The 27,267-nt window shown below is 40.3% G+C and overlaps 1 non-coding gene and 2 pseudogenes across 1 annotated transcript; 1 reads left to right on the top strand and 2 right to left on the bottom strand.

The window, feature by feature from the left end:
• Nucleotides 1-27,267, top strand: part of LOC126062099 (etoposide-induced protein 2.4 homolog) — a 268,050-nt pseudogene that overhangs the window by 146,371 nt on the left and 94,412 nt on the right.
• On the bottom strand, nucleotides 14,133-15,156 carry LOC126077445 (etoposide-induced protein 2.4 homolog; annotated as a pseudogene).
• Nucleotides 15,361-15,442, bottom strand: TRNAS-AGA (transfer RNA serine (anticodon AGA)). Its single transcript has one exon. It is a non-coding gene; the product is annotated as a tRNA-Ser (tRNA).

Raw genomic sequence — 27,267 nt, forward strand, 5'->3', positions numbered from 1 at the left:
TCTGGGGTCTTAAAGGCTAGCAAGCAGCCATCTAAGATGCATTAATTGGCCTCAACCCACCTGGAGAAAAGGAGAATGAAGAACAACAAAGACACAAGGTAATTATGAGCCCAAGAGACAGAAAGGGCCACGTAAACCAGAGACTACATCAGCCTGAGACCAGAAGAACTAGATGATGCCGGGCTATAACGGATGACTGCCCTGACAGGGAACACAACAGAGAGTCCCTAAGGGAACAGAAGAGCAGTGGGATGCAGACCCCAAGTTCTCGTAAAAAGACCAGACTTAATGGTCTGACTGAGACTAGAAGGACCCCTATGGTCATGGTCCCCAGGCCCTCTGTTAGCCCAAGACAGGAACCATTCCCAAAACCAGCTCTTCAGACAGGGATTGGATTGGACAATGGGATAGAAAATGATACCGGTGAAGAATGAGCTTCTTAGATCAAGCAGACACATGAGACTATGTTGGCATCTCCTGTCTACAGGGCAGATGAGAGGGCAGAGGGGGTCAGAAGCTGGCTGAATGGACACGAAAAGATAGAGTGGAGGGAAAGATTGTGGTGTCTCATTAGGGGGAAGAGCAATTTGGAGTATATAACAAGGTGTATATAAATTTTTGTATGACAGACTGACTTGATTTATAAACTTTCACTTAAAGCACAATAAAAAAAAAAGAAGGTAGATTATAGTTGGGAAAAAAAAAAAAGAAGGTCTTTGCTTCTCTTTACTCCTCTCACATTCAATCGCTCAGATAAGCTGCCTTCTGAGTCAGCTAGGAGGCAAGTTCTATAAGAAAAATGGAGTCCTCCCAACTTATAAAGGGACTTCATGCAATTTCTATGAATATGGAGAAGATTCTAATTAGGGCAGAAGTTGGCAAAGAAGAAGCACAAGTCACTGCACCTGGAAGTTGCAGCTTCTTAGGTCTTCTAAGAAATTTCAGGAAGATAATGGTAATCAGTATGAGTTCCACAGTCCCAGATCACTCTAGAGGCAAAGCTTATGCCTTGGTTTCAATGATTACCTCTAAGGAGATCCAGATCTTCAAATTACAAAGGACTCTCTTCAGGGCTCATTCTACCTCTGTGCAGAGACCTTCCCCCCACCCCCCCCACAGACACATGTTGTATACAAATCTCCAGACAAGAGATCTTTGTAACATTCTTGTCTCAGGAATCACGGTGCTTATAAAGTATTAACATGAATTTACACCTTAAAGTCATGTTGTTGTTGTTGTTAGGTGCCATCCTGTGGGTTCCGACTCATAGCTACCCTGTCCACAACAGAAGGAAACACTGCCCGATCCTGCACCATCCTGGCAATCTTTGCTGTGCTTGAGCCCATTGTTGCAGCCACCGTGTCAATCCATCTCGTTGAGGGTCTTTCTCTTTTTTGCTGAATCCTCTACTAAGCATGATGTCCTTCTCCCGGGATTGATACCTCCTGATAACATGTCCAAAGTATGTGAGACGTAGCCTCACCATCCTGCCTTCTAAGGAGCACTCCGGTTTCACTTCTTCTAAGATAGATTTGTTCGTTCTTTTCGCAGTCCATGTTATATCAATATTCTTCTCCAACACCAAAATTCAAAGGCATCAATTCTTCTTCGGTCTTCCTTATTCATTGTTCAGCTTTCACATGCATATGGGGCATTTGAAAACACAACGGCTTAGGTCAGGCGCACCTTAGTTCTCAAGGTGACAACTTTGCTTTTTAACACTTTAAAGAGATCTCTTGCAGCTGATTTGCCCAATACCATGTGTCTTTTTATTTCTTGACTGCTGCCTCCATGGGTGTTTATTGTGGATCCAAGTAAAATGAAATCTTTGACAACTTCAATCTTTTCTTCTTTTATCATGATGTTTATTGGTCCAGTTTCGAGGATTTTTGTTTCCTTATTTTGAGGTGTAATCCATGCTGAAGGCTATTATTGTCTTGGATCTTCATCAGTAAGTGCTTCAAATCCTCTTCACTTTCAGCAAACAAGGTGCGTCTTGGCATAACACAGGTTGTTAATGGGACTTCTTCCAATCTGATGTCCCATTATTCTTTTTATAGTCCAGCTTCTAGAATAATTTGCTCAACATTCAGACTAAATATGTATGATGAAAGGATACGACCCTGACCCACACCTTTCCTAACTTTAAATCATACAGTATCCACTTGTTGTGTTTGAACGACTAGCTTCTTGATCTATGTACAGATTCCTCATGAGCACAATTAAGTGTTCCAGAATTCCCATTCTCCCCAATGTTATTCATAATTTGTTATGATCCACACAGTCAAATGCCTTAGCATAGTCAATAAAAAACAGGAAAACATCATTCTGGTATTCTCTGCTTTCAGCTAGGATCCATCTGACATCAGCAATGATATCTGTGCTTCCATGTCCTCTTCTAAATCCAGCTTGAATTTCTGGCAGTTCCCCGTTGATATACTGCTGCAGCAGCTTTTGAATGATCTTCAGCAAAATTTTGCTTGCACGTGATAATAATGACATTGTTCAATAATTTCCTCATTCGGTTGGATCACTTTTCTTGGGAATAGGCATAGATGTGGATTTCTTCCAGTCAGTTGGCCAGGTAGCTATCTTCCAAATTTCTTGGCATAGATGAGTGGGCACTTCCAGTGCTGCATCCGCTTGTTGAAACATCTCAGTTGATATTCTGTCAATTCCCAGAGCCTTGTTTTTCGCTAAGCCTTCAGTGTAGCTTGGACTTCTTCCTTCAATACCATAGGTTCCTAATCATATGTTACATTTTGAAACAGTTGAACATCAACCAATTCCTTTTGGTATACTGACTCTGTGTATTCCTCCCATCTTCTTTTGATGCTTCCTGAGTCATTTAGTACTTTCCCTGTAGAATCCTTCAGTATTGCAACTCGAGGCTTGAATTTTTTCTTCAATTCTTTCAGCTTGAGAAATGCTGAATGTGGCCTTCCCTTTTAGTTTTCTGTCTCTAGCTCTTTCCATATGTCCTCATAATACTTTACTTTGTCTTCTTGAGCAGGCCTTTGGAACCTTCTGTCAGCCTCTTTTACTTCATCATTTGTTCCTTTTGCTTTAACTACTCAACGTTCAAGAGAAAGTTTCAGAGTCTATTCTGACATCCCCTTAGGTCTTTTCTTTTTTTCCTTTTTTTTAATGACCTCTTGATTTCTTCATGTATGATGTCCTTGATTTCATTCCATAACTTGCCTGGTCTTTGGTCATTAGTGTTCAATGCATCATATCTATTCTTGAGATGGTCTCTAAATTCAGGTGGGATATACTCAAAGCCATATTTTGGCTCTCATGGACTTTTTCCAATTTTCTTCAGTTTTTACTTGAACTTGCATATGAGTAATTGATGGTCTGATCTGCAGTCAGCTGCTGGCCTTGTTTGGACTGATGATTTGAGCTTTTTCATTGTCTCTTTCCACAGATGTATTTGATTTGATTCCTGTGTATTCCATCTGGTGAGGTCCACATGCATAGTCGCTGTTTATATTGGTAAAAAAGGTATTTGCAATGAAGAAGTCATTGGTCTTGCAAAATTCTATCATGCAATCTCCAGCTTCGTTTCTATCAACAAGGCCATATTTTCCAACTACTGATCCTTCTTTATTGTTTCCAGCTTTCACATTCCAATCACCAGTAATTATCAGTGCACCTTGATCGCGTGTTTGATCAATTTCAGACTGCAGAAGTTGGTAAAATCTTCAGTTTCTTCCTCTTTGGCCTTGGTGGTTGGTGCATAAATTTGAATAACAGTCATATTAACTGGTCTTCCTTGTAGGCATATGGATATTATCCTATCACTGACAGCATTGTACTTCAGGATAAATCTTGAAATGTTCTTTTTGACGATGACTACAATGCCATTCCTCTTCAAGTTGTCATTCCTGGCACAGTAGACCAAATGATTGCCCAGTTCAGAATGACCAATAGCAGTCCATTTCAGCTCACTAATTTCTAGAATATTGATTTTTATGGATTCCCTTTCATTTTTGTTGTCTTCCAATTTTCCTAGATTCATACTTTATATACTCCACCTTCTGATTATTAATGGATGTTTGCAGTTGTTTCTTCTCATTTTGAGTAGTGCCACATCAGGAAATGAAAGTCATGAAAGCTTGGCTCCATTTGCGTCATTATGGTTGATTGTACTTTGAAGAGGCAGCGCTTCCTCAGTCATACTTTGAGTGTCTTCCAACCTGAGGGGCTCATCTTTCATCACTGCATTAGACTGCTGCTATTCATAAGGTTTTCACTGGTCAGTTTTTTCAGAAGTAGACTATCAGGACTTTCTTCCTAGTCTGTCTTAGTCTGAAAGCACTGCTGAAGCCTGTCCACATAGGATGAATCTGCTGGTATTTGAAATACCAGGGGCAAAGCTTTCAGTATCACAGCAACATGCAAGCCACCACAGTATGACAAACTGACAGATAGATGACTGACCACTTCAGGAATAGATCTGACACATTGAACACTACTGACTGAAGACTAGACAAGTTGTGGGATGACATCAAGGACATCATACATGAAGAAAGCAAGAGGCCATCAAAAAGACAGGAAAGAAAGAAAAGACCAAAGTGGATGTCAGAAGAGACTCTGAAACTTATTCTTGAACATAGAGTAGCTAAAGCTAAAGGAAGAAATAATGAAGTAAAAGGGATGAAAAGGAGATTTCTAAGATCAGCTTGAAAAGACAAAATAAAGTATTATAATGAAATGTGCAAGGACCTGGAGTTAGAAAACCAAAAGGGTAGAACATGTTTGGCAATTCTCAAGGTGAAAGAACTGAAGAAAAAATTCAAGCCTCGAGTTGCAATATTTAAAGATTCTACAGTGAAAATATTAAATAGCTGGGGAATAATCAAAAGAAGATGGAAAGAATACAGAGTCACTATACAAAAAAGAATTGGTACCTTCAACCATTTCAGCAAGTAGCATATGATCAGGAACCGATAGTTCTGAAGGAAGAGGTCCAAGTTGCACTGAAGGCAATGGTGAAAAACTAGATTCCAGGAATTGAACAGTACCACTTGAGATGTTTCAACAAACGGATGCAGCACTGGCGGTGCTCACTTGCCAAGAAATTTATAAGACAGCTACCTGGCCAACTGACTGGAAGAGATCCGAATCTGTGCCCGATCCAAGGGTGATCCAACAGAATGCAGGAGTTTTCAAACAATACCATTAATATAACAAAATTTTGCTGAAGATCTTTCAAAAGCTGTTGCAGCTGTACATAAGCAGGGAACTGCCAGGAGTTCAAATCAGATTCAGAAGAGGTCATGGTATGAGGGATATTATTGCTGATGTCGGATGGATCTTGACTGAAAGTAGAGAATACCAGAAAGATGTTTACCTGTGTTTCATTGACTATGCAAAGTCATTTGACTGTGTGGATCATAACAAATTATGGATAGCATTGTGAGGAATGCGAATTACAGAACACTTAATTGTGCTCATGAGAAACCTGTACAAAGACCAAGAGGCAGTCGTTTGAACAGAACAGGGGAATGTTGTGTGGTTTAAAGTCAAGAAAGTCATGTGTCAGGGTTGTATCCTTTCACCATACTTATTCAGTCTGTATGCTGAGCAAGTAATACGAGAAACTGGAACATATGAAGAGGAATGAAGCTTCAGGATTGGTGGAAGACTCTTTAATAACCTGCAATGTGCAGATGACACAACCTTGCTTGCTGAAAATGAAGAGGACTTGAAGTGCTTATTGATAATGATCAAAGACCACGGCCTTCACTGACAGAGACTGGAGAAACCCTGAGAGTATGGCTGCTGGACACCCTTTCAACTCAGTAATGACGTCATTGCTGAGGTTCACCTTTCAGCCAGAGATTGGACAGGCCCATAAAACAAAACAAGACTAAAGGGGCACACCAGCCCGGGACTAGAAGGCAGGAGGAGACAGGACAGCTGGTAATAGGGAACCCAAGGTTGAGAAGGGAGAGTGTTGACATGTCGTGGGGTTGTTAACCAATGTCATAGAACAATATGTGTATTAACTGTTTAATGAGAAACTAGTTTGTTCTGTAAACCTTCATCTAAAGTACAATAAAAAATAAAAATAAAAAAGACCACAGCCTTTAGTATGGATTACACCTCAAAATAAAGAAAACTAAAATCTTCACAACTGGACCAATAAGCAACATCATGATAATTGGGGAAAAGATTGAAGTTGTCAAGGATTTCATTTTACTTGGATCCACAATCAACACCCATGGAAGCAGCAGTCAAGGAAACAAACAACGCATTATATTTAGCAAATCTGCTGCAAAAAAACCACTTCTTTAAAGTATTAAAAAGCAAAGATGTCACCTTGAGGACTAAGGTGCACCTGACCTAAGCCGTGGTGTTTTCAGTCACCCCGTATGCACATGAAAGCTGGACGATGAATAAGGAAGAAGGAAGATTTGATGCCTTTGAATTATGGTGTTGGCAAAGAATACTGAACATACTGTCAACTGCCAGAAGAACAAAAAAATGTGTCTTGGAAGAAGTACAGCCAGAATGTTCCTTAGAAGCCAGGATGGCAAGACTACTCTGTTCTATAGGGTCGCTATGAGTCAGAATCGACTTGATGGCAAAGGGTTTATTTGTTTGTTTTAATAGATGTGTAATGGTATTTTTTTTTTTTTAATGGTATAGGGTCGCTATGAGTCGGAATCAATTCGATGACAGTGGGTTTGGTTCTTTTGGTTTCTGGTAATGGTATCTCAACATTGCTTTATTTATTTGTTTCCCTAATGGTATGTGGGATTCCCTGGGTAGTGCAAACGGTTAAGTTTTTGGCTACTTACTGAAAGACTGGTAGTTTGGATCCTCCTAGAGTTGCCTCAGAAGAAAGGCCTGGTGATCTACTTCCACTAAAAACCCTATGAAGCCCATTCTACTCATGGGGCAAAGGGTTGTTGTTTTTTTATAATGGCACATGTCATCTGTATATCTTCTTTGCTCAGGTATCTCTTCAGGTATTTTACCCACTTTTTTAAAAAATAATTTTTATTTTGCTTTTAAGTGAAAGTTTACAAATCAAGTCAGTCTCTCACATAAAAACTTATATACACCTTGCTACATATTCCCAATTACTCTCCCCTCCATGAGACAGCCCGCTCCCTCCTTCCACTCTCTCTTTTCATGACCATTTTGCCAGCTTCTAAGCCCCTCTACCCTGCCATCTCCCCTCCAGGCAGGAGATGCCAACATAGTCTCAAGTGTCCACCTGAACCAAGTAGCTCACACCTTACCAGCATCCCTCTCCAACCCATTGTCCAGTCCAACCCATGTCTGATGAGTTGGCTTCGGGTATGGCTCCTGTCATGGGCCAACAGAAGGTCAGGGGGCCATGATCACTGGGGTCCTTCTAGTCTCAGTCAGACCATTAAGTCTGGTCTTTTTATGAGAATTTGGGGTCTGCATCCCACTGTTCTCCTGCTCTCTCAGGGGTTCTCTGTTGTGTTCCCTGTCAGGGCAGTCATCGGTTGTGGCTGGGCACCATCTAGTTCTTCTGGTCTCAGGATGATGTAGTCTTTGGTTCATGTGGCCCTTTCTGTCTCTTGGGCTCGTTATTACCTTGTGTTCTTGGTGTTCTTCATTCTCCTTTGATGCAGTATTTTACCCACTTTTTAACTGAGTTGCTTGTGGTTTTATTGTTGAGTTTTAGATTTTCTTTGTATATCTTGGATCCACCACGACCACCAATTGCATCAAGTTGATTATGACTCATGGTGACCCCATATGTTGCAGAGTACAGCTTGGACAAAAGCCCTTTATCAGATATGAGTTTTGCCTTATTTTATTTTGATGCTGTGTTGTTAGGTGCAAACACATTCAAGATTCTTACATCTTTTCAGAGAATTGACCTTTTAATCATTATGTAATCCTTTTTTTATTTTTGATAATTTTCCTTGCTCTGAAATCTGACTTGCCTGAAATTAATATAGCAGCTCCAGCTTTTCTTTTGATTAATGTTAGTATGGTATATCTTTCTTCCATCTCTTTACTTTTAATCTATCCATGTTTTTATATTTAAAGTGGATTTCTTGTAAACAACACATAGTTGGGTCTTTTTTTTTTTTTTAATCCCCTCAGATAGCCTATGTCTTTTAATTGGTACAGTAATGGTTAATGTTATGTGTCAACTTGGCTAGGCCATGATTCTCAGTGATTGGCCTTGTGATCTTCCATAATGCAATTACCTTCCATTTTGTGATCTGGCATGAGTAGCCAATCAGTTGAAAGAGGAGTTTTCTTTGGGAGTGACCTGTCTGCAGTATGTAAAATGATGTTCTGGCAAAACTTATTTTCTCTTGACCCTATACTCTTCATAGCACTTGACCTCTGATTCTTGGGATGCATGCCTGAGACGTCTGTAGTCTGCTGCCTGGACTGTGTGTCTTTGATTTGGTAGTACCCAAAATACCATGGGCTAACAGGGTTCCCCAGCCTGCCACCTGCCCTTGAGATTTTGGATTTGCCAGCTTCTGCAACCCCACGAGCCATCAGAGATCTTTAGCCTGCTGCCAGGCCCATGGATTTGGAACTCGCCGGTCCCCACAATTGCATGAGTCACTTTCTTTTGGTAAATGTCCCTTTCTATGTTTATATGTGTGTTTTACTGGTTTTACCCCTCTAGAAAACCCAGACTAAGATATGTATTTTTAGACCATTTACATTTAAAGTGATATCGATATAGTTTAATTAATATCTACCATAATTGGCAACTAACTGCTTTCTATTCATTGCCCTTGTTATTTGCTTCTTTGTCTCTTTCTTTCTTTTGCATTCTCTAGTTTAATTGGGCATTTGGTATGACTGCGTTGTCTCTCTTCTCTTAGCATATCAATACACTGCATTTTAAAATGTTGTTAGTGGGTGCCCCTCAGTTTGCAATATACATCTACAACTAATCCAAGTCCACTTCCAAATAGCACTTTATCGGTTCACAAGTAGTACAGATATCTTATAACACAGTATTTGGGCTTCTTCCCTCCCATCGCTTACAGCATTGCTGTCATCCATATCACTTATAAAAAAAAAAAGCTATAATCAACCAATATATCATTGCTATTATTATCAGAGCCCTGGCAGTCTAGTGGTTAACAGCTTTCCTGGCAACCAAAATGTTGGCATTTTGAATCCACCAGATGCTCCTTGGAAACCCATGGGGCAGTTTTACTCTGTCCTATTTGGAATCAACACAATGGCAATGGACTTTTTTTTTTTTTTTTGTAATTATCATTTTAAACAAAATGTTACCTTTTGTCAGTGAAAAATAGGAAAAATAATAGATGCAAAATGTCACTTAACACTTCGTGGAAGACCTCAGGAATGTGTAAATAAAGGAGAGGATGATAAAAATATGTATGTGTACAACCTGATTGAAGTTGAAAAAATCAGTAAAAATGGTAGTGAGAGATGATATAGATGTTAATATTATTTTTCTCACATAGTTCTCAGTTGGATAGATGTAGAGTAAAACCTGTGAGAGCTGTACTTGATGAGAATCCCTTGTTTTTTCTTGGTCTCTCAAGTTTTCTACTTTTGACACGGTACAATCTTACCACTTTTCTATCTCTCCATTTAGTGGAAAACATTTGAGTTCTACTTCTATAACAGGTATCTGCTTTGCACAGTTTCCAGTTTTTGCAGGTTTTACTGTGCTATACTCAACTCAATTAGAATCTCAAAACCTTGGGCTGCAACTGTCCTATAATAAAGGGGATCATAGTAATTCTGGAAAACTAGGCACAACTGCCAAAGCCCAGAACTGAGTGAGGGATCTTTATATTCTCAGTCTATCCTCTCCAAACCAAGCTATTTCAATCACCTGAAAGTACTTGTTTTAGCCATCCTTTGAAAACATTACTTAATTTTTATTTGCAAGACCCTTGTGCTTTTAAATACCTAATCTTGACATATCCAATAATCTGCTCACTCACCCAAAATTATATGGGCTCCTCTGTCATCCATGTCTGAAAATAACATTCAATTTTTTGAGGCAGTGAAGGGGTTGATAGAGGAGATGGAGGGTGAAAAGGGGAGGAATAAGTAAAACAGAAATAAACTTTTCTGCTTGTTCACCTCTGGCTGTTCCATGGTCCAAACGCTGCTCAGAAAAGCAAAGGAATTTCAAATGAAATGATTGAGCCTGTTCTTTCTATTTTCAGTCCTTCTTTTCCTGTCATGCTTGTCAGTGATGCTGGAAGAAGGAAGAGAATATTATTGAGCACATTAATCTGGGAGGGAGCTTTTTGCACCTGATTGAGACATCTTGTGCAAGCCAATTCTGTTTTCTCCAGTTCCTTCCTTTTTCTTTGTCCTTCTTGTGCTGACACAGCTCCCCTGGGTGGTGAGGAGATAGGGATTAGAAACTGGGAAACAATTCCAGGCAATCCATTGGGTAATGTGTTTATCTCCACATGAGTATGCGAAAGTTGTTTTGAAAAGGAGGAAAGTACAGAATTATTGGGAATTATAAAAAGCAGATCAGTGTGTATGGTTTTGAACCTTCTCAAGGTTAGGACATACTCCCATTAAATCATGCCTCTCCCACTAAAAAGACGTCATGAAGATCCTTCTTGAAATACAACTCATATTTGTAAGGGATCTTTGAAGATTTGATAGCTGGCCAGAGAGAAAATCCACTGTTTCAAATTCCACAATTTCTTAAACCTCCAAACTATATTTTCTTACATTGCTACACCAAGAAATATGTAAGGGGGCCCAGGACAGGAGCCATTCCCAAAGCCAACTCTTCAGACATGGATTGGACTGGACAATGGATTGGAGAGGGATGCTGGTGAGCAGTGAGCTTCTTGGATCAGGTGGACACTTGAGACTCTGTTGGCATCTCCTACCTGGGGGGGAGATGAGAGGGTGGAGGGGCTTAGAAGCTGGTGAAATGGACATGAAAACAGAGAGTGGAAGGAGAGAGCGGGCTGTCTCATTGGGGGAGAGTAATTGGGAGTGTGTAGCAAGGCGTATATTGGTTTTTGTGTAAGAGGCTCACTTGATTTGTAAACTTTCACTTAAAGCACAATAAAAATTATATAAAAAAAAAGAAATAAGTAAGGGGATAGCAGACCAAATAATATTGTTTCTGCTGCCAGGACATTTCATCCCATCAGCCTATTCCAAAGTTCCCTTCTCAGTAAACCGCCTGGGGACGTTGTTTCACAACCACCAGGAAAGATCTATGATGGAACTTTTGCGTTTTCAACTTATTCTCTCTTTCTTAAACTTTTCTTTTTTTCTCTTTTTACAAAGTTTTTCAAGCCCTCTTCTTTTTAAGAAGGAGCCCTGGTGGTGCAGTGGTTAAGAGCTCCAGTACTAACCAAAAGGCCTGTAGTTCGAATCCAAACCCACCAGCAACTCCATGGAAATCCTATGGGGCAGTTCCACTCTGTCCTACAGGGTCTCTATGAGTTGGAATCAATTCGATGGCAAGGTTTCTTTTTTTTTTTCCCCCTTTAAGAGGAGGAAATTGTCATAGTCAGTTGTTATTGTTATGTGTCATCCAGTCAGTTGCAACTCATAGCAACTCTATGTACAATGGAATGAAACACTGGCTGGTCCTCACAATTGTTCTTATGTTTCAGCCCATTGTTGCTGCCACTGTGTCAATTCATCTCATTGAGTGTCTTCTCTTTTTTGCTGACCCTCCACTTTACCAAGCACGATGTCCTTCTCCAGGAAATAATCTATCTTGAAAACAGGTCCAAAGTATGTGAGATGAAGTTTTGCCATCCTTGCTTCTAAGGAGCATTCTGGTTGTCCTTCTTCCAAGGCACATTTTTTCATTCTTCTGGCAGTTTATAGTATATTCAATATTCTTTGCCAACACCATAATTCAAAGACATCAATTCTTCTTCCTTTTTCCTTATTCATTGTCCAGCTTTCACATGCACATGAGGCTATTGAAAACATCATGTCACCAAGGTGACATCTTTGCTTTTCAACACTTTAAATAAGTCTTTTGAAGCAGATTTGCCCAATGCAGTGTGTTGTTTGATTTCTTGACTACCACTTCCATGGGTGTTGACAATCCTTGACAACTTCAATCATTTCTTTGTTTATCATGATGTTGCTTATTGGTCCCAGTTGTGAAGATTTTAGTTTTCTTTATGTTAAGGTATAATCCACACTGAAGGCTGTGGTCTTTGATTTTCATCAGTAAATGCTTCAAGTTGTCTTCATTTTCAGCAAGGAAGGTTGTGTCATCTGCACATTGCAGATTGTTAATGAGCCTTCCTCCAATCTTGACATCTTGTTCTTCATATAGTCTAGCTTCTCAGATTGCTTTCTCAGCATACAGATTGAATAAGTATGGTGAAAGGATGCAAACATGATATACATCTTTCTTGACTTTAAACCACCTAGTATTCCCTTGTTGTGATTGAATGACTGTCTCTTGATCTGTGTACAGGTTCCTCATGTGCACAGTTAACGGTTCCAGAATTCCCATTCCTCACAATGCTATTCAGAATAGGTTGTGATCCACACAGTCAAATGCCTTTCCATTGTCAATGAAACACAGGTAAACATCCTTCTGGTATTCTCTGCTTTTAGTCATGATCCATCTGATATCAACAATGATATTCCTTGTGGCACATACTGAATCCAACTTGAATTTCTGGCAGTTCCCTGTCTAGGTACAGCCGCAGTCACTTTTGAATGGTCTTCAACAAAATTTTTCTTGCATGGGAGAAGATATTTCAATACTCATATTTGACAAAGAACACTTACGTGGGATATATGGAGATATCCTACAAAGCACTAAGAAAAAGACTGAAAAATTAATGAGAAAGAGCAGAGATTAAACATATGCTTCACAAAAGAGTATACTGAACTGTCCAATAAGCTATTTTCAAGTTAATCAGTATAAGGGCCACAAACAACACAAGAAAAGCCCTATCTGCAAAGAGCTGTGGGGAAAAACCAGAGTACCTGACTGAGCAGTGACCTGGACCATGAAAAAACACATCAAACACCTTACTATGTGGTAACTCTCAATTGGAACCCATTTACTAGTACAAAAACAACCCCACCCATCATAGATTAGATATATTTTTCCCTGGTCCCTCTGCACATATCCTTGCACATAAAGTACAGCTATATAAGCCCACGACCCCCACTGCCTTGCGTGGATCTCTACCTGCATGACATTCAGTGCTTCCTGTCCCTTGTGAGAATCCTAGTGTCAACTTGTGTATATATGTTCCCCAATAATGCCTTGCCTGATCAACATGGCTTTTATTGCCTCCTCCCCCACAACAAGTTCGGTGGGTTTAATAAGTCTACCCCTTCAGCTCTTATTTGTAGCACCCATACCAGACAGAACTGGCAATGGCCAACAGTGTATCTCAGACCTCCACAGTTTAAAAGTTCAGATTCTCTGAGCATTCCATGTTTCAGTGGCACTTGTCCAGAATTGGTTAACTCCCTGCAGTTGGAATACTTTATGTACCAGTGAAGAAAGCCATTCCCCTTTAAGGGGAGGAAAAAAAAAAAAAAAAACAGTCCTGAAAACCCAGCAAATCTGGCTGTGAGGTCTTTCCTCCTGTTGCATCTTTTCAGTTTCATTTTTTGCAGTCAAACAAGAAAGATCAAAACCTAACCAGAGTTACAAAAAACAAGACAGCAATGGCTATAAAGGGAGTGGCCAGGAGCAACTGAGGTACTCCTTCACCTGCCACATTCAACGTATGTGCTTCACAGAAAAACAACAGAAATAACAAATCCATGAATTCAACAGCTAATTTTACAAAATCCATTCATTCAAGGGTGGAAGGCAGGGAAGGGAGGTGGGAGAGTAAATGGCACAGGGAGAAAAAGTATTCAAATCAGTCCAGGAACAAGGTCTGGCAAATGCTAGAAAATAGCTACAGAAAAATCTGTGGTTCTTTCAGACTCATTGTATTAAAAATACACATACTGGTGTCAGGAAGATTCTGCTTAAGTGCACCAGAGACAATATTCCAATTCCTCAGAGAGAAGGGAATATATAAAGGGACCTTGGCAGAGTGGGTCTAGCCTTCCCTGTGTCAGTGGATGTGAACAGGGAAAAGAGCTGCCACATTCTCCTTCCAAGTTCACCCATCCCCCGTGGGTGGCAAGTGAAGTCAGTGGCCTGCAGCAGCCTTCAGTTTGGCAGGAGATGGATGTGGTGAAGAGAACTTCTCTGCAGAGGTTGAGCAGACTACAGGTAGACCATCATGTGGAAGGGTCTGTTACTTAAGAAGACCACCAGGGAGAAGAGGCTCAACTGAAAAAGGTACACTTTGCCAGGGGTCTTTTCTTCATCCATAATGATAATGAATAAAGTAAAGTGGATGGGGAAGAGGCAGCTATGACAATGTATGAGGACTGCATTGCTGTCAGTAAAGCCAAGGGCAAATCAAATCCAAGTAGTAGGGACAATTCCCTTCTATATTTGACAACCACTAACCACTAGTGCATTTCAATCCCTTTATTGAATCAGCGGTATTCAAAGCAGTATGGTGAATACAGAAGGGACATATGCAGGAGACTAACCAGCTGACCAACAGGATGGATGGGGAAGAGAATCACAAATATCCCCAGGAGAAGGAAAAGAGCTTAGGACAAAAGGCTGAGGAGCCAACATATCAGCAATTATTTTGCTGACACTAGGGAATGGGTGAGGCTTCCTGCCTGATACCTCAAATGCCAGATCAGCTATATCTTGGAACCAAATGGCATTGAAAGCTTTGCCAAATACAAACAGGGGAGCACCCAAAGAGCACTGAAAATTGACTTGAGGAAGAATTTCGGCCACGACCAAACATCTCCGTGTAGTGATGGGTAACCAGTAATTTGTGCTGCTACTGACTGAAGCACAGGACTAAACATTCGGTAAGACAAGAGGAGACTCAAGCAGAATACTCCTCCATTCCAAGCTCGGCACTCGAAAATCCTACCAACAATACAACGTGGCTCGCTCTTTTGCTCCGGCGTTATACCCTAGGCTCTCCTTTGTGTCAGGACACTACTCGGCCTTCTTCGACGCTGTCCCTCCCTCTTTTGCAGTATTGGAGCCTCCAGCTTTGAGATGGTACAGGCACTTCAAATGGAGTTCCTGATTCCCCTGGCGAGGTCTTGGAGAAAGATTTTGCCACTGTCGGCCATTTTTTCATTATCCTTCACTATCAACTACACAGGGAGAGAGAAGTGCCTCAAAATCTCTCAGCGTGAATGGCCAAGGCAACTCCATCAAGCGCCCATTCGGCTCCTCCGTGTGCCGAAAAAAAGAAAAAAACAACCCATACCTGCGGAGCCGACTCGGAAGCTGGCACATGGGTTTCCAAAGCGCCACCAGGTTCCCACCTCGCCCGTAGTCGGCAGGATTCGAACCTGCGCGGGGAAACCCCAACGGATTTCTAGTCCATCGCCTTAACCACTCGGCCACGACTACAGCTGATTCCCTGAAGTTCCTTTTTATCCACCAAGAATAGGACCTGTGTCTCTCGCAGCCATTCCCGCAGCTGGTCTGGTGGGGTGGAACAACTGGACGTTATTAATTATAAAGAAAATGCAAATCAAAAACACAGCGAAATAACACTCCCCTTCACCAAAATGGTTTAAGATAAAAGGACTGAAAATATCAAGTGTTGCTGATGATACAACTGAAACTTTCATACGTTGGTGATGAGACTGTCAACTGGCACATCCACACTGGTACAATATTTAGAAATATTGCCTGAAACAAAATATATAAAAAACCCTATAACCATGAATCTCCACAGCTGCATTTAGATCCCAGAAAAATGAATGCTTATGGCCCTTGAATGATAGTACAAAAATGTTCATAGCAGCATTAATTGTTTTATATGTACATCAATAGCAAAATGAATGAAAAAATTGTGAAAAATACAGTATTAACACAATGGAATATGACAGCAATAAAAAAGAACTACTGCTACTAGACACAATATGAATGCATGTAATGAAAAACGTATTAAGTGAAAGAATCTATTCTCAAATGAGCACATATTATATGATTCCATTTATAGTATTTCAAAGCACAGGAAAATGGTGGTAGAGGTCAGAAGATTGGAATTGATAGGGATAGATACAAGGGAGCTTCCAAGAGCTGAAAAATTCTTTATCTTGGTCTGGATATTGCACATATGAGATATACATATGTAAGAACTCATTAAGCTGAATAATTAAGTTGTATGAACAATTAAGTTGTATGAACTAAGCCTCAATTTAAACAAAAAGAAGAAAGAAGGATTTCCTTGGATATCTTCTCACCTCCAGTACATCCTATTTTTTCATTAGCGCTGTTCAAACTATACTCTGCAGATTGATGCCTTCTAAGAACTGTTGTTTTGCCTGTCTGTGGGCACTAGAAACTTTTGTATCAATTTGGCTGTGCCTAGAGGTTGGACTCCTCCTATTAAACAAAGTAGAAACAATTTCAGGAATTGGGTAAGTGCTGGCCACTAATGTCAAGCACTAGAACTGTGTTGCCACTTATGATATTGTAAGATTGATTGGACACCTAGAACCCAAGAGAATACACGAATCTGAGGAAATGTTATTATTTATTTTATGATTTGTTATTTTAAAGTGATATTAATCTGAATCAAACCTGCTTTCTATATTTATAATTTAACATTATTAGCTAAAATAAAATAAATTAAAAATCCAAACCAGTTGATTCCAGCTAATTCTGATGAATGGTGACCCCATGTGTGTCAGATTACAATTGTGCTCCATAGGGTTTTCAAAGGCTGATTTGTTCAGATGTAGATGGTCCAGGCTTTCTTCCCAGGGCTTCTGGGTGAATTCCAACTTTCAACTCTTTGGTTGTCAGCGCAACATGTTAACCATTTGCACCACTCAGGGACTCCATTAACTAAAGATGGAAGTAAAATTAATATCATTTATTTGCCTAACTCTAATTTCCATGTGTGAATCAAGCTTAAGAAACCTAGAGGAGCCAGAAGACAAGTGGCATATATGCTAGAGAGTTGTGGTCTGAAAACAGGCCTCAGGAATGACTGAAAATAAAGAAGGGTACAGAAAATAAAGAAGGAACGGTGTCTTTGGTGACAGCTCTTCTTTCAGTATCAGCTTCTCTGAAATGAATGAGGAAATTGCAGCAGCTGAAAACCAACTGCAAAGCAAATTTTAATGAAACCCCTCCATGTATCTGGACAGGTTCTCAAACCTCAGTCTCTGATGAGCAAAGGAGTTGAGGCTTTCTGCCTTAACTACACTTAGGTGCAGCTGTCAATTCAGATGTAAGGTTTTAAAATATGTCCTCCAAAAACATTTACAAATTCTTTCTCCATGGCATGAAGTCCAAGTCTTCTCAGTTTAGAGGAACGAATTCATCTGTATTCCATTTCTCCCAGCTCTACAGTTGGCCTGAATGAGCCTGGGCCTATGCTGGGGTGGTTTACACTAGGCCTATTAGGGGAGGGCAAAGGATATCACCTACACCTGAATCTCAATACAGAGATTAAAATGGGTTTGTATGGGACTAGGAATGCACTAAACTATTGTGTAAATGTCATTCTGGAGTGCACAGAAGGGAAGAGGGAGGAAAGAGAGGAGCATCAGCTGAGGGATAGAGGAAAGAAGTGGGGTGGGGTGGGGTGGGGTGGGGTGAAATGAAAGAAGGAGAAAAAGGAGAGAGAGGAAGAGGGCCAGGAAAAGAGAAGGAGGCTTGTTCCAGAAGAGGATTCGGTTCGTTTTCCCCAAGACTGCCTGGCCTTTGAGAATGATTCGCTGCTCTTTCCTTCCCTGTGTAGACATGCTGAACACTGTGGAAGGGGCACACTAGGTTGAATTTTTATTTGTGATTCAGGCGTTGTTGGTATTGGTGGCTTCAGTGTGAGCTGCAGGGACTTCCCGATTCCTGTGCATGGATGTGGAGTTGCAGTGTTCAGAGAAGAAGCAGGATGGGCAGTCAGCTTTGAGATTAAGCACCACTGTCATGGGGGATGTTTAATAATAAAAAAAGAAAGTTCTCATTTGTTTGCTCCACGTATTTCTAACTCTTAAACGAAGCCTATTGAAACCCAACTTTTTCCTCTAGAAATTCTATCTGGCCCCTGTACTCTTCACATCCTGCTCTTAGCTCAAAAGGATGCTAAAGAGGGTACTGTGACCACAGAAAGTCAGAGACTCTGTACAATTGGTAGTAACTACATGCTCAGTTACTTTTTCCTCGGTTGTAGTATAGGTGTAGAGGCAATGTAGGTTAGTCCTTCCCAAGTCTAGTAAAAAAAAAAGTAGGTGACCTCAAAATCGGCTTAGGAATGGCCTGTGACAGACTGATAGAAGGTGGATAGTTATAGCTTTTGGAGAGAAGAGGAAAGGGGGTGATAAATTATAAAAGACCTCCAGGTCTCTTGGCTTCTCACCTCTTCTACCATAATCAGCACCCCCTTCCTACAGAGAAACTAGCCTTTTCCTTGCCTTCAAGCATTCTTCTGCAAGGCCCTTCTAAAAGATTTTCTCCTAGTTTAGGTCAAAACACAAAAAACCTTTTAGTTCATATTCTGGATTGTATGATCAAATCCACATTGATACATCAAGATTGTTATTTTTATTCTCAGGATCGATAATTGAAAATATTTATAGGGAAATGTAGAATTGTTCCACAGGGATGTGGCAACAGTCCTCAAACAATGTAGACCTCACTTGAGGTCTGTGGGTTAATGTGTCTGAGTGTTTAGGGTTCATACTCCATTTTTTCTTTGGCAGCCTCTGCAAGAGGTGAGACTCTCCCAACCACCCAGAGGCTGAATTCAGGACAGCTGGACAAAGACATTGCTGTGCTCTTCCATGGCTTCTTTCTGCTCCATGTCAGTGTCAATATCCATGTCCGTGTCAATATCCATGTCCGTGAGTGAGAGGTAGACAAGACTTGGCAGCAAATCTTTCCCTCCTCAGCCTAAACCTGGGTTAAACATCTACTTCTCAATGTTTTAGAACATGTTGGAGAAGGGGATGAGACAAAGAAATGTCTCTCTTCTTTGGTAGGAATGAATTCTTCTTTTCCTGACATCATTTTAGAATCCTATGTTCTCCATCCCACAGAAGCAACATTGATTTTTCCCAAGCACTACAGCAGGTTTTTCTTCTTACAGATTCTCTACCTCTTAACACTCAGTTTTCCCCCAAGCCCTCTTAAATGGGTGTATAGAGGGTGGCTTATATACCAGTGAATGCTGAGAGTGCTTGGAGAGAATGTGAGAGAATGTGTGGCTAGTAGATGACAACAAATAACTTTAAGTGAGCACTATTTTCTCAATGAGTTAGTTAAGAAAGGGACACCAAGGCCAAAACAACTCAACTAAAGAAAGAAGTAAGGTTTTGAGAGTAAGATCTTTGGGCCTGCGTTGTGAGGAAAGAAAAGTGAAGATAGTGGAGATTGAACAGAGGGCCTCGTGCATGTTAAGCACAGTGCTCTACACTGACCCGTGCCCTCTGTTAGCCCCCTCTTTGAGAGGAAACTTCACGACTATTTTCAGAGCCTTTGAGGACTAAGTCAAGATAAAATCACTTGATGTTCAATTCGGCTGTTTCCAAACTCCCTACACACTCTCTCAGACACAGACACACCCAGAGAAGGATATCTTAGCGTTAGAAAAAAGGTATTGTTCAAGGTCAATGGTCTTCCACCAGATTGCCTGGAGCCTGCTTCCATTCCATCACCTGGGTGAATCACAGCTTACAACATTCTCCTGGAACTTGTCTGAGTATAACTTTTTGTGTTCTTTTGACTCTTGGGAATATATTAATGTTTTACAGAGGCAAAAAAAGTAGATACAACTAACTCAAGTGTTTGTGAAATCCTGTAAAATTAAATACAAATAGAAAATAAATCTAAAGAGTTTTTAAAGAATAATATCCACATAGGAGAAAAAAGAGAGAACAGATTCAAGAAAATATTTTCCATAGTACTTTGACCTCATTGTAAGACCAAAAGAATGGCCAGCAAATATTAAACTCTATGTAGCAGTTTTTTGTCTTTTTTTTTTTTAAATAACGCTATGGGTGGGATAGTGGTTAAGAGCTAAGGCTGCTAAACAAAATGTCCGCAGTTGAAATGCACCACGTGCTCTTTGGAAACCTTATGGGGCAGTTCTAGTCTGTCCTATTGGGTCGCTATGAGACGGAATGGACTCCACGGCAATGGTAATAGTAATGGGTGTAGCAATTCTGATATTTTGTGTGAATTTTTGGCTTGAGAAGACGAGTACACATATTGAGGTTGTTGGAAACCAGGGCTCCCAGTGTGGGAGATAGAAGGAAAACACGAAATTGGAATGGGGGAAGGTAAGAAATTCCCTTTTGGTGCTGGATGGGTATTCTTCCGTTGCCCTCAAATCGATTCCAACTCATGGATGGAGACCCCATGTGTTACAGAGTAGAACTGCTCCTTAAGGTTTCTTTGGCTGTAATCTGTAAGGAGCTGCCCTGTGGTGAAGCGCTGGACTGCTAACCAAAAGGCTGGCGGTTGGAACCAACCAGCGGCTGTGCAGGAGAAAGAAGGCAGTCAGTGAGCTCCAGGAGAGACTACAGCTGTGAGTGGAAATTGACTCCACCGCAATGGTTTTGAGTTTTTGGTTTAATCTTTACGGGTGACGAGGGGCACAATTGCACTTGACTGCTAACCTAAAGATCGGTGGTTCTAGGGGAAGAAAAGGCCTGGCCATCTGCTTCTTTTAAGATTACAGACAACATATGGGGCCACCACATGGGGTCAACATGAGTCAGAATCTCCTGGATAGCAACCAACAACGGTTTTTAAGGAAGCGAATTGCCAGGGCTTTTAGGTTCGCTATGAGTCGGAATTGACTCGACAGCACTGGGTTTTTTGTTTTGTTTTGCTTTCTTCTATGGTGCTGCTGAGTAAGTTCCAGTCGCCAACTTTTCGGTTGCCATTAGGTTATCGAGGGCAAACCATCTGGGCCGCCCAGGAGGCTTCCTTATATAGTGTAGTGTTTCTTTTTACAGGATTTTAAAACATTTTTTGTGATTAAAAACATCTCTTTCCCCACACACAATACATAATATCCGAACAGAAATGAAAATCGTATGTGCAACAGCATGTAGCATACCGGATTCCTTGCTCCTTCAATTCCTAGACTTCCGCACTGAATTTCAGTTCCTTATTTTTTAATTGTACTTTAGATGAAAGTTTACAGAACAAACTAGTTTCTCATTAAATAGTTAATATGCATATTGTTTTATGACATTGGTTAATAACCCCACAGCATGTCAACACTCTCTTCTCTACCTTGAGTTCCCTATTACCAACTTTACTGTCCCTTCTTGCCTTCTAGTCCTTGCCCCTTTAGTCTCATTTTGTTCTACGGGTCTTTCTAATTTTTGGCTGAGGGTCGAACCTTGGGAGTGACTTCATTACTGAACTAAAAGGGTGTCCAGGGGCCATACTCTGGGGATTTCTCCAATCTCTGTCAGGCCAGCAAGTCTGGCCTTTGTGTGTTAGAATTTTGTTCTACATTTTTCTCCTTTTCTGTCTGGGACCCTCTGTTGTGATCCCTGTCAGAGCAGTCAGTGGTGATAGCTGGGCACCATCTAGCTGTACTGGACTCTGGTGAAGGCTGTGGTAGATGTCCCCCCCACACATTATATGTAATATCAGAGCAGAGATGAATCATAAATGCAATAGCATGTAGCATATTGGAATTCCATACTCCTTCAGTTCCTAGGTTTCCTCATTAAATTTCAGTTCCTTATATTTTAAATTTTAAATAAAATATGCAAAATCTCAGGTAGTATTTCATGGAAGACCTCAAAACCATACCAAATCAAACCCACTGCAGTCTAGTCGATTCCGACTCATAGCAACCCCATGGACAGGGGAGAACTGCTGCGTATGGTTTCCAAGCTGTAAATCTTTACTGAAGCTGACAGCGCTGTCTTTCTCTCCCTGAAGGGCTGGTGGGTTGGAAAAAGTGACCTTTTGTTGGTAGCTGAACACTTGAGAACTGTACCATCAAGGCTCCTAGACAAACACAGGTTTTTTTTTTTTTTTTTAAATAGTACTGTGTTGGATAACTGTAGTATTCAGTTCTATTAGAATGCAAAGCCTTGGAGTGCAAATGTTTTTTAAGAAAGTTATTATGTAAAACTGACTTAAGTTGCCTAAACCCCAGATGAAGCTAGGGACCTTCAGATCTTCAGCCTAATGCTCTCCCAACTGAGCTATTTTGGCAGCCTAAAAATGTTTGTTTTAGTCTTTCCTTCAAAATAGTATCATGGCTGATGCGATCTCAAATATTTAGTCTTAACTTATTCTATATTAAGCAGTCGCTCAAACACAAAATCATAAGGGCTGTACTGCTGTCCATGTCTGAAAATGTGATCCAATTTTCAGACATCATGGACAGGTTGGTAGAGGATGGAGAGGGCGACAAAGGAGAGGAATAGTTAAAAAACTGGGAGAAGCTTTTCTACTTGGTAACCTCTGGCTCTTTCACTCTCCAAACACTGCTCAGAAAACTAAAGGAATTTCAAATGAAATGATCGAGCCTGTTCTTTTTCTCTTCTTTCATTCCTTCTTTTTCTGTCTTGCTCTTCGATGACACTGGAAAAGGAACAGAGGATGAATGAGCAGGTTAATGTGGTATCAGGCGTCTTGCTTCCAGTTGAGGAAATTGTGAGCAAGCCAATCCTGTGTTCTCTGTTTCCTTTCTTTTTCCATGTCTTCCTTGTGTTGACACAGACACCCTGGGTGGTGAGGAGACGCAGGGAGTATAAACGGGAAACATTTCAAGGCAACCCACTGGATAATGTGCTTAATGACTATGAGAACCCAAAATGTATATTAAAGAGGAGAGAAGCACAAAATTGTAGGGAATCATAAAAAGCCGATGAGTGTGCCTGGTTTCGAATCCTCTCATGGAAAGGACACTTCTATTGAGCTACACCTCTCCCTCAACAGAAACATCACGAAGATCCTCTTTGAAATATTAGCCATATTTCTAAGGGGCTTTGGCAAATCTAATAGTTGACTAGACAGAAAATCCACTGTTTCAAATCTCACTCTTTCTAAATCTCTAAACTACACCAGGAAATAAGAAATTGAAGACCAAAAAACATGTTCTGCTCCTAGGACATTCCACCTCATTATCCCACTCCAAGGTTCCTGCACTAGTAAATTGCCTTGCCCATTTTTTTCTGCAACCACCAGGAAGATGTATGATGGAACTTTTGTTTTTTCAACTTCTATCTCTATCCTCTTTTTCCATTCTCACAAAGTTTTTCAAGCCTCCTTCTCCTTAAGAATAGGGGATTAACCACAGCTTAGGAGAAGATATTTCAATACATATATTTGAGAAAGCACCCTTATGTAAAATATAGAATATAGGAAAGACCCCTACAAAACACTAAGAAAAAAGACTGAAACTCAATGAGAAAGAGCAAAGACTAAACACATACTTCTTTAAAGAATGTATTTAAAAGCAAATTTATAAGCACAATGAAATAATACTACCTTTCACCGAAATTACTTTAGTTACAATAACTGACAATATCAAGTGTCTCTGACTATATGGAACTGAAACTTTCATACATTGCTGTTGAGATTGTTAATTGGTACACTCTCATTGGTACACTATTTGGAAATATTGCCTCAAACAAAACATACATACAAGCTACAACCCAGACAGTCCACAGCTGCAATTAGACCCAAGAAAAATGTGTGCTTATTGCCCTTGAAAGACATCTACAAAAAGGTTCATTAGCCATTTCAAATGTATACCAAGAGTTTGAAATGAATAAAAAAAAGCCTGATGTCCACTATTCATACAATGGAATATGACAGAGCAATAAGAAAGAAATACTGCAACTGGAAACAGTATGGATGCATCTCATAAAAAACATATTGAGTGAAAGAATCCATACTCAAATGAGAATGTATTACATGATTTCATTTATTATACTTCAAAGCACAGGAAAAACTAATCTGTGCTAGTAGAGGTCAGAAGATTGGAATTGATTGGGATGAGGTACAAGGGAGCTCCTGGGAGCTGAAAATTTCTTTATCTTGGTCTGGATGTTGGTTCCATGGTGTATACATATGTATTATTCATCAGACTGGATAATTAAGTATTATGCATTTCATTCTATGTGAATCTAGCTTCAATTTGAACAGAGAAAAGGAAGAAGAAGGATTTCCTTGGATATCATCTCGCCTCCAAAAAAAAAAAAAAAAAAACTAAACCCATCGCTATCGAGTGAATTCCGACTCATACTGACCCTATGGAGCACAGAAGAACAGCCCCATAGGGTTTCCAAGGAGTACCTGGTACATTTAAAAAGCCAGCTTTTTGGATAACGGCTGACCACTGCACCGCGAAGGCTCCACTTCCAGTACATCCTATGTCCTCATTTTTGTTGCTGTTTTAGGTGCCCTTGGGTTGAATCTGACTTACGGAGATCCCATTAGTGCTGTTCAAATTGTGGTCTGCAGAATGGTGCCTGTCTACGAACTGTTTTTTACCTGACTGAGCATTAGAAATTTTGTATCAATTTGACATGCCCGTACATTGGACTTCTCTTATCAAGTAAGGTAGAAACAAATTTATACACAAATCTGAACAGTTAGGTATGGTTCATATCTAATGTCAGTATGTCAAATGTTTATTTTAGTATATATTAGTACAGTATATACGGTACCTGTTTCAATCATCTAGTGCTACTATAACAGAAATACCACAAGTAGATAGCTTTAACAAAGAGAAATTTATTCTCTCACACTCTAGTAGGTTACAAGTCCAAATTCAGGGTGTCGGCCCCAGGGGGTGGCTTTCTCTCTCCGTCAGCTCTGGAAGGTTTCTTGCCATCAATCTTTCCCTGCTCAAGAAACTCCTCAGGCACAGGGACCCCCAGGTCCAAAGGATGCACTCTGCTCCTGGTGCTGCTTTCCTGGTGGTATGAGGTCTCCAATTCCCTGCTAGCTTCCCTTTCCTTTTATCTCTTGAGAGATAAAAGGTGGTGCAGGCTGAACCCCAGGGAAGCTGCCTCTACATTGGATCAGGGAGGTGACCTGAGTAAGAGTGGTGTTATAATTCCACCCTAATCCTTTTAATCACAGGCAGAGATTATGATTTATAACACATAGGAAAAATCACAAAAGGGAGGACAACCACACACGGCCTAGCCAAGCTGACACGTATTTTGGGGGGACACAATTCGATCTATTACAGTACCTTTCCATGTGTAAAAAACATTAAACACTTCCAGATACACTAAAATATCTTTAACATAATACAATGATAATAATAATATTTTGATGCAAATTGCAAAGTAGTGCCCCTTGTTGTTATGAACCATTGTATGTACCTCAAATTTTAAATATAATAGGCTTTACAGGGGATGGTTTTAACTACAGGTTGTATGTTAGTTGGACTTTCATAACCTGGGGCTGTTTTCAATTAGGAAATTGTCCCCTAACTATGTCTAGACCTCACCTCTGTTCATTTTAAGTGGGACTATGTTTGGCTAGATCACACCACCTGTATTCATTCACCATCTCCTCTTCTTGATAGCTAAGGGACTTTGGCAAATTGCTTTCGCTCACTATTTCCCACATTCTAATATATGAAATGGCAATAGTAATAAACCTATCTAATAAAGTTGTTGGGAGGACTTGGTAAATATACGCAAAATACTTTAGAAAGATATCTGGCACATAAATAAGCATTCTTTAAAGTTCACTATCGTTGTCGTTTGTTGCCAGGGAGTCAATTCCAACTCATGGCAACACCATGTGTTATAGAGTAGAACTGCTGCATAGGGTTTTCTTGGCTGTCATCTTTATGAAAGCAGATCGCCAGGCCTAGCTTTCAAAATACCACTGGGGGGGTTGGAACCTCTAACACTTAGGCTAGCAGTTCAGTGCAAACCAAATGTGCCACCTAGGGATCACATTTTTATCATTGTTCTCATTACTGAAAAATTGTTTTGTGCCTACTACTTAATCCTTTTAACAACACTGAGTATCATCTAAAATGTACAGATAAAAGTCCCAAGCATTAAAATAAAATCAGTGATTTATACTAGCAAGTAAGTGAAATCTATTCTTTTTCCTGAATTAAGAGATGCTACAAGGGACATCCACACTTCAGTTGTAAAATTACAAACCTAGAGTATCTTCCACTCATCTAATTGTTTTACAGTGGTACATGATCTTAGTACCCCTACCAACTTCTGTATTTTCCCACTTTCTTTTTACAGCCACTGCACCCAACCCCCAGTGGTTTATATCTGTGAACTTCTCCAGTGAATTGCGCTTGGTTTGGAGACATCTAGTAGATTATGGCACCACTCCACTACCAGCAGCAGCCGATGACTGACTGGACAGGGTGGAAAGTGCAAAAGCCCAAACCCCTTGACTAAAGGACAACTCTGCTACGCAATTCACACCCCTGCACCCCTGTCACATGGGTCAGGCCAAATCTAGACTTTACCTGAGAATACATTATTGTTTGGCTACTTTACCTTTCCCCTCCTGAAGATGACTCCCTCAATAAATCAAGTACCCCTCAATCCCTGTCTCATACTCTTAATATTCTACACACAGGATACAGGCTGACAACACTACTCAGCTACAAACACATGCTACCATTCATGAAAATAGAAGGATCACTCTGGGAGGATGAGTCCGATGGCAGAGCCATCAAACCACAAAGCATTCAGTCTAGGCCTTGAAACCCAAGGTTATTTGCCTGGCTGGATTGAGCCATGTTTTAGGAGAGTGACTTCTTTTTTTCTTTCGGTTTCATCCCTTTTTTGATTGGAATGTCTGTAACTGTTATCTTATACCTGTCCCGCCGTTGTATTTTTGGGAGCAGATAAATTCTTTCTTGAATTTCATAGAGTTTGCACATAGAGGGGAATTGTATCTCAGGATAGATTATACCCAGAGCCTCACCCCTATTTAATTTAGAGAACTAAAATGAAAAGATTTGAGACTCTGGAGCTGATGAGATTTTAATGACATTTTGGGCTTTGAGTTGATGCTGTAGTGGATTGAGATTTGGGGGATGTTGGGATGAAATGAATGTTTTTGTATGTGGGTCAGGTGTAAATCTTTGGAGACCAGTGGGCAGACTCTGGTAGGTGTAATAATGCCCCAGCAAAGATATCCATTTCATAGTATCTGAAAGCTGTGAATATGTTACTACATGGCAAAAGGAACTCTTGCAGATTTGACTAAGTTAAGGATGTTGCTGTAGAAAAATT

The sequence above is a fragment of the Elephas maximus genome, chromosome 1 (genome assembly GCF_024166365.1).
Source record: "Elephas maximus indicus isolate mEleMax1 chromosome 1, mEleMax1 primary haplotype, whole genome shotgun sequence".
NCBI classification, from domain to species: Eukaryota; Metazoa; Chordata; class Mammalia; order Proboscidea; family Elephantidae; genus Elephas; species Elephas maximus.